This window comes from Ctenocephalides felis, unplaced genomic scaffold, assembly GCF_003426905.1.
Source record: "Ctenocephalides felis isolate EL2017-DRISC unplaced genomic scaffold, ASM342690v1 CF-g0.4_SCAFFOLD_03570, whole genome shotgun sequence".
NCBI lineage: Eukaryota > Metazoa > Arthropoda > Insecta > Siphonaptera > Pulicidae > Ctenocephalides > Ctenocephalides felis.
Window position 1 is genome coordinate 23,983,283 of NW_020539724.1, and position 17,867 is coordinate 24,001,149.

The window sequence follows — 17,867 nt, forward strand, 5'->3', positions numbered from 1 at the left end:
CTGTTCACTTAACCATAAGTTGGAACACCAAGTTCTGAGTTAAATTAGATGAATATAAGTACACATGAGCACATACACACATTTATTGACACATACACACATTTATTGACATATACACATTTATGTATATATGTATATATATCCACATATATATTCTATTATGTAGACTGTAATTTGAGATAAGTTAACTCTGAACTTCTGGAATGGATTTTAACCGCAAATTCACTTGCAAATAAATATATGCATCCATTAGTAAATGATGCCGTAGAAATGATTTTGCATTAAGACATTCATTAACTTACCGAAGGAGAAGTTTATGGTTTTATCAAAAAATTTGATTCGCTAATTTTATGTTTTCTCGACGTTTAAAGCCATTCTGAATCGAATAAGACCAAATTTGGAAAAAGGAAGTGTGTGTGTGACGTTTTCTCGAAAACGGCAGAGCCGATTTCAAAAATTTAAAAGCCATTCGATGTATCTCGACGAGGACTATCGTTTGTCAGTTTTGTGAGACGATCGGACGAGACGTTTCTTAATAAATAATAGCAGAAAAGTGAAAAAAATTTCGTCCACGTTTTAGCCCGCAATTCTGAACCGGTTATGAAAGTTCAAAAACCGTTCGAAAGATATTGATTGGTTTTTGGTATAGATCGGCCGGGCCGTTTTCTTGTAATAAAGTGTTAAAAAAATTTTTTCGACGATTTCTATTATTATTTTTTTGACGGTAGATACTATAGTCTTCTAGATCATACTAAAATATTACGGCCCTACGACAATTGGTTTAACTTTGAAAATTCGTCAAAGTTTGCAAAAGTTGGTATCGTTTTTTTGGCATTTGTCAAAATTAGATCTTTCATCGACGTTTTCTCAAAAACGCCTGAACCGATTTTAGTAATTTAAAAACCATTTGATGTGTCTCAATGGGGATTATCATTTCTCAGTGACCATCGGCCGAGCCGTTTCTTTGAAATTTAGAAAAAAGTGTTAAACATAGAATGGCTTATAAAATTTTGAAATCAAAGCAGTTTAAAACATAATGACAAATCACATAGTTTTTCAAATTTTGGTCTTGTTGAAAAATCATAAAATTTCTGCTGGTTAAAACTAACATCTTTATCGGAAAGTTTATGATTATCAAACCAAATTGGTAAAATTTTGGGATTTTGGAAGTATATACGATAATTGGCGCAAATTTACAATAATTAAAAATTACAAAATAATGTCTAATTGTTAAACTTGAGAAGGTATGACGTCAACTTTAGAAATTGCTACTAGTGGTGCATATCATCATACCTTAAGGCAAATTACTGGAACTTTCCGTACCAGAATTAAATGTTCTAGGAAAAAAATTAATAATCAAATAATGTTAATCAGTGATTAATAACAATTGTTCTGAATATTTTCAAATAGATATTTATAATTACCATATATTTTATCGTTCTATACAGTGACGATCGTAGAGATGCTAAATAAATCCATCTGAGGATATATTTCTTACACTTACTTAGAAGAAAATTTATATTTGAATTATAAAACATTGTATACTTTTAAGAATGTTGAAGAAAAAATTTCAAAATTTTTAAATTTATTTGAACAATATAAGTGAACTTTAAAAATTAAAAAATCTTGGTACGCAAATAAATTTTTAACAAAATTAGTATTCATGTTTAAATCTCTAGAAAATATCAGATAATTTGATGTGCATATGTCTAATGATCATTTTAGCCTGCCAATACATTTCCCACTGTATCTCCGAAATCGCTGGATCTGCCTTCCCAAAAATTTAGTCATATTTCCACTTGATCCATACAAAAAAAAAGTTTTTTGAATCATTCAAACTGGACATTACGTTCTCCCAACAACTAATTTAACCTTTTTGATTTTTTTTCCCTGAAAATTCGGCACATTTGGTTAGATCTGCTTTGCCAAAAACTAATCAGCTCTCTCCCCATCAGTAGGAATTGAATGCTTTTCGAATCATTCAAATTGGTTGATACATGCGCGCGATATCGCGGACGGAAAATTGTATCCAAGCATACATATAGCATACATCCTTTTTTCTAAGGCATTTCAAACTGTTCAGAAACCTTTCGAACGTAAATTTATGTATTAAAAAATGTGTTAAGTTTAGACAAACCTTGGCAAAAAAATTAACTGTTTTTTTAAGTACAAATTGAGCTTTTTCATAAACTCAAAAAATCGATCAAAAACATAATGACCCGAGAAGTTTTTATACAAATACATATATACATATATATAATATTCAAATAAAAATCCCATTATACTTGAAATAACATTATCTGAGATTCTGTTTGAACATTTATAACTTTTTACATCAGACAGATTTATTCTACAATTTTCATCGGTGGAGGAGAAGTGTATAAATCAGGCTAAGGATGAATCGCTGTTCTTTGTGTTGTAAATGTTTTAGAGTTTTTATGAAATTAAATTTGAGGTTCGCCAGTTTATGTATTCAAATGCAATTACCATCCCCATAATCGATACAGCCCCAAATGGCATGAGAGGGATGAAGCCACAAGAAAAGACTCCGAAATCTTCGTTCGAAGTTCTTAGAATCGACTCGTATCATAAATGCTGAAAGGTTGTGAATGACAAGAATTGATTGATTTCATTGAAGGGGTTTTAACGCTGTAATAATTTAAATTTGTAGGCCTGTGATAATTAAAAAAAAGAGTGTGCGTAAGGTTCACACGCGATTGAAGTAAAACTTATTTGCTACTGTACAAGATGGCATTTAAGTAAAAATAAATACATCGTATAACAATTTTGAATAATGTTTATTAGTAATATGGTAACACTCCTGATGCACACATTTATTAGTGTCAACCACTACACCCATTTATATAATGATAAATTATAAATTATGTATTTATAATAACATTAAAAATATGTATAATATTTAACAATAAAGTAATTAAAGTCATACTTCAAATATGACATGATCGATTTGTCAAGATCTGTACTACGATGTAACTTTAAAATGTTTATTTATCTATGCCGATTTCCTTGTTGATATCAGTACGCAAACAACGTTGATGCCGGTACCCATACAAGGACAGATCTCTATTCACATACGCGACGACTAATCACAATCAACCCGTATAAAAATGATATCATCGAAAGCAAATGACGAATTATTGGCACTCGCCTCTTAACTTATCTTATCTACCGTAACGCACTTCTGTTGCATTTGTACGGATTTATACCCTAGTCGCGCCTAAAGAAGTTTTACTTAAAAAAAACATTAAATAAATTTAATGCTGTTAACAATGATTACCATATGAGAAGGCTATATAGCAATTATCATATAACAATAAAATAGTAATATATAAATATGCAACTCATTGATGTCTAATAAATAGACAATAATTCAAAAGAAAAATTTTGAATTTGGGATTTATTAATTTTGCTGCAAAATTTTTACACTTCATCTACAGGCATTTGATCGATAGTATTTATTCAAACTCTTTATTATTTATGAATCTTCGAAATCACTGGACCTGCCTTCCCAAAAATTTAATCAAATCCAAATTTCGTCAATAAAATTAAAGTATTTTGTCATCATTCAAATCGGACCTCTCAAAAACTGAATTATCATCTTCAGAACTTTTTTCCTCATATGTTCAAAACGGCTGGGCCTGCCATGCCCAAAAACTAATCTCCACGCCTCATTGAGCGGTTAACGGTCCGTTCAATAACCGTGTACCCGGGTATCCATTTCAAGTTGTAGGTGAAAAATATTAACTACTACTTAAAAAAAATGTATGGCCATCGAGATCCCCAAAGTTGAAGTAATTTAACTCATTTTTCATAAAAAAAATCCAATTCAATTATTTTAATAAAAGTTATTAACTATCCAATTTGATAACCCCTCCGTTCAATAACCGGGTACCCGGGTACCCACTACGATTAATACCTATTAATAACATCTTCGAAATCGAAGGAATCGAATGTTTTCATTCATTCAAATGAGGTGCTATGTTCTCTCAAAAACTGCCATTTTTGCACATTTTTGCTTCGTATCTCCGAAACAACTGGGCCTATATTTGCCAAAATCTAGTCACCAATTCTCCTCATCATTACGAATTAAATGTTTTTTGGATTATTCAAATCGGAAGCTCCGGGCTCGCAAAAATTAGTTTTTTGAATATCGAAAATAATTTGGATTTAATTTTAATTCTAGCTAAAAATCTAAAGCTCACTTTATACTTGAAATAATTTTAACTTTGCAATTGAGTTTATAAAGAAATATGAGACAGGATCCTTTATTCTAACTCCACTTAATTGAACTCTAATCATTTACTTTTCATGTAAACTTAAATAAACGTCATCTTCTAATTTACAAGATCTTTTATTTTGTCTGTAAAATATGAACTATGGAAGTTACAGTATAGAGCGGGCGCTGTAGGGCGTCGAGAATGCATAATATGAGGACCGCCAACACTCTTCAGATTCTTTTATCTAAGATGCCAAATAAAAACAAAACCCATTTTGCCAGCTTTGGTATTGGTCGAATTTTTCTGTACCTGCCTTTTTACTTTACCCGTGCCTCCATGCGTCGTAGCGCTCGACGTAGCCAATATAAAACTTATAATGTTTTACTTTTATTCGTATTCACATCATATAATAATATATATTATTTGGGTTTACTGATATATCAATCTTTTATTTAAAAAAAGAGCTGAAACTTTCACCTCCATATGTCACAAATGTCTAAATACACCTTTAGTTCGACTTTACCCAAGTGTTATCACAAGTGCATCAATTTGTTATCAACTATGCATCATATGCATCATAGCTATTTTATCTGAGAATATAATGAATATAAAATTGCTTTCAACTTTATGTACGTGATAAAATATATTAATATTGCATTGAAATACTATAAAAATGTATTTAATTAAAATACAAACGATCCTGCCAGGATTCGAACCTGGAATCTTCTGATCCGTAGTCAGACGCGTTATCCGTTGCGCCACAAGACCCATGCAAACACTTTTTAGAAAGTCTTTCATTCCAAAGCAACTGTTTAATATATTTTTTTAAATTAAATACAGTTTGAATTTTTAATATTAGACTTTCTATATAGCTTTGTATTAAATACTTCAATATGATAACAGAATAAAATCAACATCGTTATGTGTATAACAATTTTAATTATATACTGATCAATCTAATATGCTCTAGAAGCAGAGATAGAATGATCATTAAAACATCGACTAAATAGTGTATAAAAATATATATATATATATTAAGGCTCCGGCGAGATTCGAACTCACGATCTATTGTTTACTAGACAGGCGCTTTAACCAACTAAGCCACGGCGCCACACATGAAGAGAAAGTTTAAATAGGTCAGTTATTTGGGTTTAGTTTATATTATATTATTGTTATTTCGGACTCTCTGCTAGTTGAAGATAACATGAATTAATATAATATCTGATAAGCAAGTATGAATTTCAACTAGAGAAATGTAAACACAACTCGAGGTAGGTAAACAAAAATGGGTTAGACAAGCTCGGCTAGCTCAGTCGGTAGAGCATGAGACTCTTAATCTCAGGGTCGTGGGTTCGAGCCCCACGTTGGGCGATTACCTTTATAATATTTATTTATTTATTACATAAAAACTAATTTATGTCTTATGGATATAAGGTGTTCTATTATCTCATGAATTTATTGAGGTTTTACTTTATTTTTTACTATTCGAAGTTAATAATTTGCCAGAACAACTTATTTGCCTGCTTCGTTTTATGTTCTGATGTTATAATTGTAGGAGAATGTGAACTGGATTTGTAAGATTAGCGTTTATTAACGCGTGCTGATCTTCAAAGCAGATTTATGTAATATGAACAGGTAGATGATATTCTTTTCAGGGCTTTAGGTAGTTCGCATTTTTTCTATTCTGCTATTAACTAATATTTTCTACATAATAAAACAGGGTATTCTTTACTATTATGTAATTGAGTTCGTCTGTCTTTTGCTTATAATTTCGCTACGGAAAAAGTAATTTTATATTTTTGATTAAGTAGAAAGTAATGATTATTTTGCGACAAAATTGTAACGTATATCACATATTTATCGACCTAAATTATGATCAGTTGCATAAATAAATTCCCGTAAGGTAAGTTATAGTAATCGCAAAAAAATCGAAAATATTTTTTTTTTATATATATTCACGTTTCAGAGGTTTCTGAAAATTTTGGCATACCTTAGAAAAAATTGATGTATGTATGTATGTGTGTGTGCGGATACAAATTTTTGTTGACGATTTTACGAACACTCATTAACCGATTTGAATAATTCAAAAAACATTCGATTCCTACTGGTAAGGTGACGTGCTGATTAGTTTTTGGCAACTGGTGAAAAATAATGCCATTTGGCGATCAAAACTGAACATAAGACCTATGTACATTGTATTATCAGATAATTTATAAAGATTATAATAAAAAGTACAAATTTTTTATACATTTATATGGGTTCCGCACCAATGTTCACACGTTAAACGACTATGAGGCGCTCACGCGCTTGAAATTTCGATTCCAAAATAGCTATGCAGTACGATTGCTTTAAAAAAAAGTTCAAAATTTTCAAAATAAATCAAAATACAAAAATATCTAATTTTCCAAAAAAGTCATTTTTTGAAAACTTTTTCTAATAATTTAGTTGTCAGTAGAGAAAATTTCAGCAATTTGCCTTATGGCACAAAGCCATGCACCACTAGTTTTGCTTTTTTTATTTCGTAAACATTTTTAAAACTTTCAAAAATCATCATTAAATTTCGAATTTTTTTAGCTTTATGAATTTAATTAAAATTATATATAACAAAAGTTTTCGCCCAACGTGGGGCTCGAACCCACGACCCTGAGATTAAGAGTCTCATGCTCTACCGACTGAGCTAGCCGGGCTTGTCTAACCCATTTTTGTTTACTTACTCGAGCTGTGTTTACATTTTCTCTAGTTGAAATTCATACTTGTTATCATATATTATATTAATTCATGTTATCTTCAATTAGCAGAGTCCGAAATAATAACAATAATACAGTATAAATTAAACCCAAATAACTGACCTATTTAAACTTGTTCTAAAATTGTGGCGCCGTGGCTTAGTTGGTTAAAGCGCCTGTCTAGTAAACAGGAGATCGTGAGTTCGAATCTCGCCGGAGCCTTGAGACTTTCTCAATTTTTATTTAAATTCTTTTTATTTAGTAATGATCATTCTATTTTTGCTTCTAGATTCATATTAGATTGACGAGTATATAGTTTATTTATAACACAATGTCAAGAATTACGTATTTATATTTAATATATAACAGATAATCATAGATAGCAATATCTTAAAAAAATGAAAATTGCAATGCGACCCGTAATAAAAATTATTATAGATCACAAACTTTGGGTTAGCTATTGTAAAACTCAGAATTTTATAAAACAAAAGAAAATGTTAAATATAAAATCATTTATATCTGGGCCGTCGACAGATCAACAACTTGTTAACTTCCCGCAGGGTAGGTTATATGTTGATAGTAATCACAAAAAATCGAGCAAACCTTAGAAAAAACATTTAAGTATACCTTTAAAAAAAATGGTAGTGTTTAACATTTTTATCAATATGGATCAACCATACTTTGAAAATAAAATTAAAATTTTCAAAAAAATTGAATTTTTCAAAAAAGTAAAAAAAATAAAATTCTAAAAAGAAATCTAAATTTATTTATGAAAATAATTAAATCACAGTACGGAAAGTTCCAGCGATTTGCGTTAAGGCACGATGACTTGCATCACCAGTATAGTTTGTAATTTATAATATTAGTGCAGAATAAATTTTTATTTTGAACAATAATTCTGTTTCTGAAGAGTTACAACATACTCCTAATAAAATTGGCAACTTTATAATTATATTAATAAAATAATTACTAACTTCTCTTCATCACATAACAATGTTGGTTTAGTTCTAATATCATATTAAAATTGTAAAAAAAGTTTTATATTAAAAATGCAAATTGTGTGCTTAAATGAAAAAAATTATATTAAACGGTTGATTCGGACTGAAAGAGATTCTAAAGAGCGCTGACGTGGGTCCTGTGGCGCAACGGATAACGCGTCTGACTACGGATCAGAAGATTCCAGGTTCGAATCCTGGCAGGATCGTTTTTTTATATTTTGTACATACATATTAAATCGGATCAACAAATGATATTAGTTATTCACGGTTTTTTGACAGGAGAGATTTTTTAATTAATAACCAGAAAGATTTGGATACTAATGAATTTCAGGTGCCATGTGATATATTTTAATCATAGAAATGCAATATTACGAATGATCGTTGCTAATTGGAGATATCAAATTTATTGACCTTTGGAGTATATTCATACGCATTATCGTGAAAATTTAATCAGTTCTAATTCGGAAATATTAAGTATTTGACGTTAAAAAATTCAAAATAAATAACTTTCCGTAGGGTAAGTTATAGTAATGGGCCAAAAATCCAGAATGATTTTTTTTGAATATCTTCGGGTTTAAGAGGTTTCTGGGCATTTTGGCATACACTTCAGAAAAAATTATGTGTATGTGTGTATAGTGTATGTTTGTGTGGATACAATTTTTTGTCGACGTTTTCGGGAGTACCGCTTTGAATGACTGAAAAAGCAATAAAATGCTCTTATATTTGGCTATAAAATACGAATAATAAAGGTTACAGTATTTATAATAATATATTTAAAAAACATGTTTTATTACAGTACGCGGAGTTCCAATAATTTGCCATAAGACACGATACCATACATCACTAGTTGTATTTTGTTAACTGTTAACTGTTTGGATTTGGAGTTTGATAAAACATAAATCATATTATATGATAGTAAACTAACTGAATGTATATTAAATTATTTGTTTTTATTAATCAAAAAGTTCTTCCTAAATATTGCGTTTGATAACTATCATAACTATTGTGACCCAATTCTAACACGGTCCTGATGAAGCAGAAAAAGAATGATCATTATTATATTATCATAATTTGCTTGCGATTTTATTTTTATAATAATGAAAATTATGTACATGAAAGTATTGATTATAAAAATGACATATCATAAAAATACGCAATTTAAAGTGATCGTTGCAATTTTGAGATATCAGGTTCATTTGACCTCTGGTTTATATCTAAGTCCAACACTATCATACGAATACAGTCAATCAAAATTATTAATATGGTTCTAAGCAAAAATAGCTCTTTTCGGGCATTGTGCATCAAATCTAATAAAAGTCAGTTTGTGTAGATACACTCTAATAATATAAATGATCAAATCTAGATCCCTTAAATTCTGTTCATTTACTTCATGTAAACTTATATTAACGTCATCGTCTAATTTATAAGATCTTATATTTTGTCTATAAAATACAAATAATAAAAGTTTCAGTGGTTATAAATTCATTTGAAAGTAAAACTTTCACTGAAGTTTCATCACTGAAGTAAAACTTTTTAAGTCGCAAAAAGGAGATGAAAGAACTCTCATTAAAACGGAAATGCCTTACGCCACTAATACTGAATTGCCATTGGCTATCAACGTGGCTATTCCAAACGAGGTGATAATATATGATTGGTTGAAATCGATGTGTCACATGATCTGATACAATACTCGCGTTTGACGTCGAAATCTGGATTTAATAAGAATCAAACCCATAATAATAATTCATCGTCACTTGTAAATAATTATAATAAAAAAACAAATCAAACATTTAAAAATATCGTGATGTTTAAGAAACGTGAGTTTGTATTTTATTATTCATAATTGCTATCATTAAAGTAATTAAAATCAAAAATATTTTTATAAGCAAAACAGATTTTTCAGTAGTATTTTTATTGCTTCAATTATTTATATAGGTTGGCATTCACTTGATCAAGAATAATATGTAGGTCAGCAATTACATCAAAAGTAAGTTATTCAAATTCAAATCATCTGTCAAATTTTTTTTGATAATTAATTTTTTTAATTCACCAAATTTTTAATTGGAAGTTCCAGCAATTTGCCTTAAGGCATAATGTTACATGCGATGTAGTCATTAAACATTAAATATTTCCTTCATCAAAATACCTAAAAATTTGTAAAATAAAAAAAAAATTGTAAAAATATTTGACAATAACAATAAAAATGATAATGATAATATTAATAATAATAATAATTACAATAATATAAGATACTTAAATTTGTTAAAATATCATAAAATAACCTAAAATTTGTTAATATTGTAAAAGTATGTATTGTAAAGCTTATTAAAATTACTTATTAAATTTTTAAAAACACTTGTAACAAACAAACTAGTTATATTTAAGGGAAAAAAAAATTATAATTAAGTAAATATAAATAGGTTTATAGTAAATAAATTAAGTAATAAAATAGCTAATGATTAATTAAATTATATTAAACCTATAAAATATTGACTTAAGCCTTATTATAATATTAAATATTATACCGACGGCTTGTAAAATTAATAAAAAAAAAAATAAAAAAAAAAAAAACTTTTTTAAATTGTTACATCTCCTGTAACATAACTTCAAAGAACATAATATAATCTCATCAAAGGAGCTATACGTGTGAAAATATAAAAGAAAATTTCTATTCATTTTCACCACTATTGTGTAGCCTCACAATGCTTATTTATGAAGATATCATCAAACCTTATCATGAAAATAGATTCACTTTAATTTAATTATGTGTTAATAATACTTTTTTTGTAGAATTTAACATGATGATAACACATTTATGCAAGAGATAAATAACATTTACTTTCAATCATATGCTGATAGAAGATTAATATGAATGAGCATCGGCGTACACATTTGAAAGACCTCCAAACTTGTGAATTATCAAGTTATAATTATTTAAAAATAACACTAAATAGCAAAATATCACAGAAAAAATATAGTTTTTGTTGAAAATAATTGTTTTTTTCTAGTAGTAGTAGTTGTTGGAAGTACAAAACAAAGACTAGGGTTACACAATCTTCAGTTGTTACCTATGTGCTGACATTATGATTTTTCCATATGAGTTGATGCTCTCAAGAGTAAAAAATCACAGAGAATGACAGGGTTGTTATACCGTCTAAATACCTTAAGAGTTGCTTGTGCATTTCGCACAATATTCAGAGGAAGCAGTGTGCGTCATTTCAGGAACTCTGCCTCTCTTGGTTTTAGTAGAGGAAAGACAGACAATTTACCATCGAAGACATCAACAACTGAGTCCAAAAAAGTAAAAGCTTAGAAGAACAGCTGAGCAGCATTGACCAATGGCAGATGGACTCATCGTCTCATTCCAATCATCAAAGTTTGGCTAAATCGCAAGCATAGAGAAGTAAATTATTATACTACGCAAATGCTATCTGGGCACGGCTGTTTTCGAGCCTACCTACACCGCTTCAAGCACGATAGCTCGCCGGATTGCTCATATTGCTTGGACGAAATAAAAGCACATGTTTCCTTGTGCCCACGATTAAATGCACTACGGTAAGGTGTAGAAAATATATTAAGCCGAAAAATTGCTCAAGATACTGTTGCAGAAATTGAGACAAATGAGGCTGCGTGGAATGCCATAGACACATTCGCGACCGAAGTTTTAGTAGACTTGCAATCTTCGGAAAGAAGAAGAGCAAATGACACTAATTAGAAAGAAAATATAATTAAGAGAAAGAATCAAATCATTTTGCACAAAGTAATACCTAAAAGCAATACCTAAAAGCGTGGGGACAAGAGCAAGGAGTAAGCAAAGGTTCTAGCCGGTATTATACCCAAGTGGTAATAATCTCGATATACTCAGACAAAAGACCCAGTCTTGGATGAGTAAACGGATTTCCTTCGCAATACAAAAATATACTTGCACGTCGATTAATTTCTATCAACAGAAAGACATTATTTTCTGTCTTGAGCCTGGTGCTTTTATCTTTTCACCGAAAAAGTTACTAAATTTAAAAGAATGCTTTAAATAGAGATCTTAAAATAGATACACGACGTCATCAAGGATAAACAGAAGGAACAAAAAAATGGGAAGAAGAAGAATGCGGACGATTGACAACTTTCGCGAAAAAAGGGGAGGGAAATAGAGGCAATGGGATGAAGTGTAAGGGAATCCTTTATTTATTTGTGGTGGCTCTCACACCGTGGACCTGCCTTCGGGCAGACTAACATTTATTATTATTATTAAAATAGATATTTATAAAGCTACCGCAAAGAAACAATTCAACTAAGGGGCTAATTCTCCGATAAAACAGATTTGTTACAGCAACGCTATGTTATAGTCTCATCTTCGTATGAATTGGTAGTGGAAACTGTAAAAAACTATGTATTTGCTATTATTCACATATAAAACGTAACCTCTAAAACGCAAACGTCAAATGCACAGTTTTATCAAAGAGGCATCTTCTAATGTGACCTTGATAAGACATATATGAAGTTAGCTTTTATGTGTAAAACGCATTTTTTAACTTCCCATAGGGCAAGTTATAGTAATCGCAAAAAAATAAAAAATGAAAATTTTTATATATCTTTACGTTTCAGAGGTTTCTGAACATTTTGGCATACCTTAGGAAAAATTGATGTATGTGTGTGTGTGTTTGTATGTATGTATGTACGGGTGTGTATGTATGTGCGGATACAAATTTTCGTCGACGATTTCGGGAACACGGATCAACCGATTTGAATAATTCAAAAAACATTCGATTCGTATTGATAAGGAGACGTGCTGATTAGTTTTTGGTGAAGGCAGGTGTAGCCGTTCCGATGATACGGGGCAAAAAGTGCCGAAAACGGTAACTCAGTTTTTTAAGAGAATGGAGCGAATAAAAACATTTTATTTGTATTGACAAGATGAACAACTGATTAAATTTTTGAGACGGTATGTATAGCGGTTTCCGAGATCTAGTAAAAAAAGTAAAAAAAATGCCATTTGGCGGTCAAAAATGATCATTAGACATATGCACATCAAATTATCAGATATTTTATGAAGATTTTAATCTTTGCATTAAAAATAGTTTCTATGGGTTCCGTAACGTCGTTTGTCCGCTAGACGGCGACGCGGCGCTTACGCGCTTCGATATTTCTTCTTCATGCAGCTGAAGCAGTGCGATTGCTTTGAAAAATAGTTCAAAATTTCCAAAATATTTCAAAATAAAAAAACATTTTTTTTCCAAAAATTCATTTTTTTCAAAATTTAAAATTTCTCAAAAATTTAATATTTTGTAAAAAAAATAATTTTTGATATGGAAAGTTCCAGCAATTTGCTTTAAGGCACGATGCCATGCGCCCCACTAGTTTATTTTTTAAATGCATGCCCGTTAGTTATGATAAAGAGAAAGACAAATCTTTGTCAAAACTCGAGGATGGCCAAAAGTGAAGTTGTATTAGCACATGAAAAATAGAGCATAAAATATTTTTATTAGAAAAATGTTTCACAACTGCAAAACTTTTAACTTATTTATAAAATTCGACGCGACGTAGAAAAATCTATTATACTTTGCGTCCATTGTAAGAAGCCTAAAAACTATTTATTCAAATGTACTGTAAATATTAAAAGCCCTGAAAGCTATTGTGTTACAATAAATAGCTTGCGCTTTCTTGAGATTTTCTTTTTTTAACACAATTGAAATTATACGTAAACATATTGATTATAAAACGCACTGACCTACCTTCATACAATTTACACAAAGAGGAATATTTTCTATTTCTAGACATAAAAATACAAGATTATGAATAATCGTTGCAGATTTGAGAGATCAGTTTCATTTGACCTTTGGTGTATTTCTGAATCAACAACAACAACGTCATACAAATGCAATCATTTAATTAATATTAGGTAGTAAGACTTAAAAATAACATTTTTATATTGAAGAATTGTTTTTTAAACGATTCATAAAACTAGTTGGTATTGGTAATTTACCTTGAGGCAAGTTACATGAACTTCCCGATATGTGTAAATAATCGATTTAACCAATGAAAAATAATTTTTTTTTTAATTTGAAAATTTGCTTTATTTGACTTAAATACATACATTGATTTTTACATAAAGATACAAATTGTATACTATGAAAAATGAATTAATTTATGAGCGATTAAAAGTAGTCCGAGTGGATTTATTACACATAATTGAAAACGAACGAACACGTTCACTCTGAGTATTTTCTAAAAGCAAGTTTTCAAAAATCAATAATTTTTATAATTAAATCAGTTTCCTTAGGACTTTACTTGTTTACTATGTTCATCAAGACCAAGTACATCTTTATACCAACTAAATCATCTAATTTTAAATTTAACAAACGCCAAAAAAACTACTCATTTCTTTCAAACTTTGATGAATTTTTAAAATTAAACTACTTGTTGAAATGCCATAATATTTTAGTAAAATCTATAAGATCATGATATCGCTAAAAAAAATTCAATAAATTTTTTTTCAACAGTTAATTGCAAGAAAACGGTTCGGTAGATTTTCAGCTGAATCTAATCAGTATCATTCCCATCTAATATCTTTCGAACAGTATTTGATTTTTTAAAATCGATTTCGTAGTATGAGCTTAAATGTGGGCAAAGAGTTTAATACTTTTTTCCAAATTACAAAGAAACGGCTTGTCCGATCGCCGCACAAAACTGAGAAACGATAATCGTCATCGAAATACATTAAATGGCTTTTAAATTTCTGAAATCGGTTCAGACGTTTTTGAGCAAACGTCGATGAAAGGTCTAATTTTGACAAATGTCAAAAAAATTATGCTAGTTTTTGCAAATCTTGACGAATTTTTAAAATTAAACGACTCGTCATAGGGCTGTAATATTTTAGTATGATCTATAAGACTTGTGTATCATAAGAATCGTCAAAAAAATTTTTTAACACTTTATTACAAGAAAACGGCCTGGTCGATCTCTACCAAAATCTAATCAGCACGATTCCCAATCAATATTTTTCGAACGGTTTTTGAATTTTCAAAATCGATTCAGAATTGCGGGCTAAAACGTAGACGAAAAGTATTTCCTGCTATTTATAATCGTCTTATATAAAGTTTGGCCGATTGTCGCACGAAACTGACAAACCTCATCGAGAGACATCAAATGGCTTTTAAAGTTTTGAAATCGGTCCAGCCGTTTTTTGAGAAAACGTCCATTTACACGTACACACGTACTTCTTCCAAATTTGGTCTCATTCGATTCAGAATGGCTTGAAACGTCGAGAAAACATAAAAGTAGGTAATCGGAATTTTGGATGAAAACATAAACTTCTCTTTCGGGAAGTTAAAAAACCGATCCTGCCAGGATTCGAACCTGGAATCTTCTGATCCGTAGTCAGACGCGTTATCCGTTGCGCCACAGGACCCATGCCGACATCTTTTTAGAAAATCTATCATTCCAAAGCAACTGTTTAATGTATAATTTTTTCAGTAAAATACAGTTTGAATTTTTAATATTAGAATTTCTATATAGCTTTGTATTAAATATTGCAATGTGATAACAGAATAAAATCAACATCGTTATGTGTATAACAAATTTAATTATATACTGATCAATCTAATATGCTCTAGAAGCAGATATAGAATGATCATTAAAACATCAACTAAATAGTGTATAAATAAAAAATAAAACATTAAGGCTCCGGCGAGATTCGAACTCACGATCTCCTGTTTACTAGACAGGCGCTTTAACCAACTAAGCCACGGCGCCACACTTTTAGAACAAGTTTAAATAGGTCAGTTATTTGGGTTTAGTTTATACTATATTATTGTTATAATTTCGGACTCTCTGCTAGTTGAAGATAACATGAATTAATATAATATCTGATAGCAAGTATGAATTTCAACTAGAGATAGGTAAACACAGCTCGTGTATGTAAACAAAAATGGGTTAGACAAGCCCGGCTAGCTCAGTCGGTAGAGCATGAGACTCTTAATCTCAGGGTCGTGGGTTCGAGCCCCACGTTGGGCGATTACTTTTACAGTATTTATTTATTTATCAAATAAAATTTAATTTATGGCTTATGAATATAAATTGTTTTACTATCTCATAAACATATCGACCTTTTACTTTATTTTGATTTTTCGAAGTTTGTGATTTGCCAGAACAACGTATTCGCCTGCTTTGTTTTATGTTTTGTTGTTATAATTGTAGAAAAATGCAAGCTGGATTTGAAAGATTAGCGTTGATTAACACGTGCTGATCTTTAAAGCAGATTTATATAATGAACAGGTAGATGATATTCTTTTCAGCGCTTTAGCTAGTTCGCATTTTTTAACTTCCCGTAGGGTAGTTATAATAATGGGCCGAAAATCGAAAATTTTCGGGCGCACAGATCAACCAATTTGAATGGTTCAAAAAACATTCGATTCCTATTGATAGGGAGATGTGCTGATTAGTTTTTGGCAAAGGCAGGTCCAGTCGTTACGAAGATACGGAGCAAAGAATGCATAAAATACAAATCGAGTTTTTAAGAGAACGGATTATCCGATTTGAATGATCTAAGAAGCATTCCATTTGTAATGATTGGGAGAAGAGGTAATTAGTTTTTGGCAAAGGCAGGTCCAGTCCAGTTGAAGATACAGAGCTAAATATGTAAAAATGGCAGTTTTTGAGAGAAGTAAGCGTCCTATTTGAGTAATTCAAAAAACTTTCTGCTTGTTTTAACAAAATAATTGCTTTTGGGAATTGTTTTTTTTTTGAAATTTGTTTCTGACTAAAATTCTAATGTACCTTAAATAAATAATTTCAACTTTGCAATTCAATTTATTTAATTCTTATAAATATTAAACAATGTTACAATATTTATAATCTATTTGAAAACGTCTAATATTCCTCAAACATTTCGTTACGGTACAGAAAGTTCCAGCAATTTGCATTAAGGCACGATGCCATCATACACAACTAGTTCATTTTGCTATCAACTTTGATATAAATATAAACTCTGTGGTAAAATATATGCGGAGTTCTTAACAATTGATATTTGAATCCGTCTGTTTTCTGTCCATAAGTTTTCGATGAAAAAAATAATTTTATATATATTGATAGAACATAAAGTGGTGATTATGTTATGATAAAAATTTACATTTTTATTATAACCTTACGTTTTTTTGACTTGTGAATTTTTTAATCAAAATTTTTGGCCAAAGTTTACGCCTGTTATATCAAAAAAAATTTTTACCTTTTTGTAGGGTAAATTATAGTAATAGCTAAAATTCAATATGTTTGTATGCATGTTTGGATACAATTTTTCGTCCACTATTTCGAGAACACGTATCAACCGATCTCAATGGTTCAAACAACATGTAATTTCTATTGATGGGAAGACGTGTTGATTAGTTTTTGGCAAAGACAGGTCCAACCACATCCAAAATACGGGACAAAAAGTGCAAAAATGGTAATTCAAATTTTAAGAAAACGGAGTGCCTAACTTGTGATTCAGGAAACATTTTAGGAAGTCAGAGTCAGTGGTTTCGGAGATACAGAAAAAATGTTTGAAAAAATGCCATTTTGCGGCCAAAAATGATCATTGGACATATGCTCATCAAATTATCAAATATTTTATGAAATTTTTATTAATAAGTACAAATTTATTTTTTTGGATTTTATTCCATTTTCTTCGGTTCCGTATTAAGTTCTTTTATACGAGGTGTGTTCAAAAAGTACCCGGAATTACTAATAATTAAATTTCGCGGGTCTGGAGTGTCTGATTGTCAAATTTTTTTTTTTATTGTGTTGGTATACATGCCCCTAAAGTATGATGAAATTTTCAGCTATATTCACTGTTTACTTTGTCTGTGGTAGTCGCTAAGGTTCGACGTGTTTTTCTGAGCTCGGCGATTTTTACAATGGAAGAATTGAAAAGT

General features: G+C 30.2%; 8 non-coding genes across 8 annotated transcripts; 4 read left to right on the top strand and 4 right to left on the bottom strand.

The window, feature by feature from the left end:
• Window positions 1–4,933: 4,933 nt before the first annotated feature.
• Window positions 4,934–5,006, bottom strand: Trnar-acg. Its single transcript has one exon. It is a non-coding gene; the product is annotated as a tRNA-Arg (tRNA).
• A 530-nt stretch (window positions 5,007–5,536) lies between these two features.
• Trnak-cuu lies at window positions 5,537–5,609 on the top strand. The gene has a single exon. It is a non-coding gene; the product is annotated as a tRNA-Lys (tRNA).
• A 1,243-nt stretch (window positions 5,610–6,852) lies between these two features.
• On the bottom strand, window positions 6,853–6,925 carry Trnak-cuu. The gene has a single exon. It is a non-coding gene; the product is annotated as a tRNA-Lys (tRNA).
• Window positions 6,926–7,112: 187 nt separating this feature from the next.
• On the top strand, window positions 7,113–7,186 carry Trnat-agu. The gene has a single exon. It is a non-coding gene; the product is annotated as a tRNA-Thr (tRNA).
• Window positions 7,187–8,095: 909 nt separating this feature from the next.
• Window positions 8,096–8,168, top strand: Trnar-acg. The gene has a single exon. It is a non-coding gene; the product is annotated as a tRNA-Arg (tRNA).
• Window positions 8,169–15,294: 7,126 nt separating this feature from the next.
• On the bottom strand, window positions 15,295–15,367 carry Trnar-acg. Its single transcript has one exon. It is a non-coding gene; the product is annotated as a tRNA-Arg (tRNA).
• Window positions 15,368–15,637: 270 nt separating this feature from the next.
• On the bottom strand, window positions 15,638–15,711 carry Trnat-agu. The gene has a single exon. It is a non-coding gene; the product is annotated as a tRNA-Thr (tRNA).
• A 188-nt stretch (window positions 15,712–15,899) lies between these two features.
• On the top strand, window positions 15,900–15,972 carry Trnak-cuu. Its single transcript has one exon. It is a non-coding gene; the product is annotated as a tRNA-Lys (tRNA).
• Window positions 15,973–17,867: the final 1,895 nt, after the last annotated feature.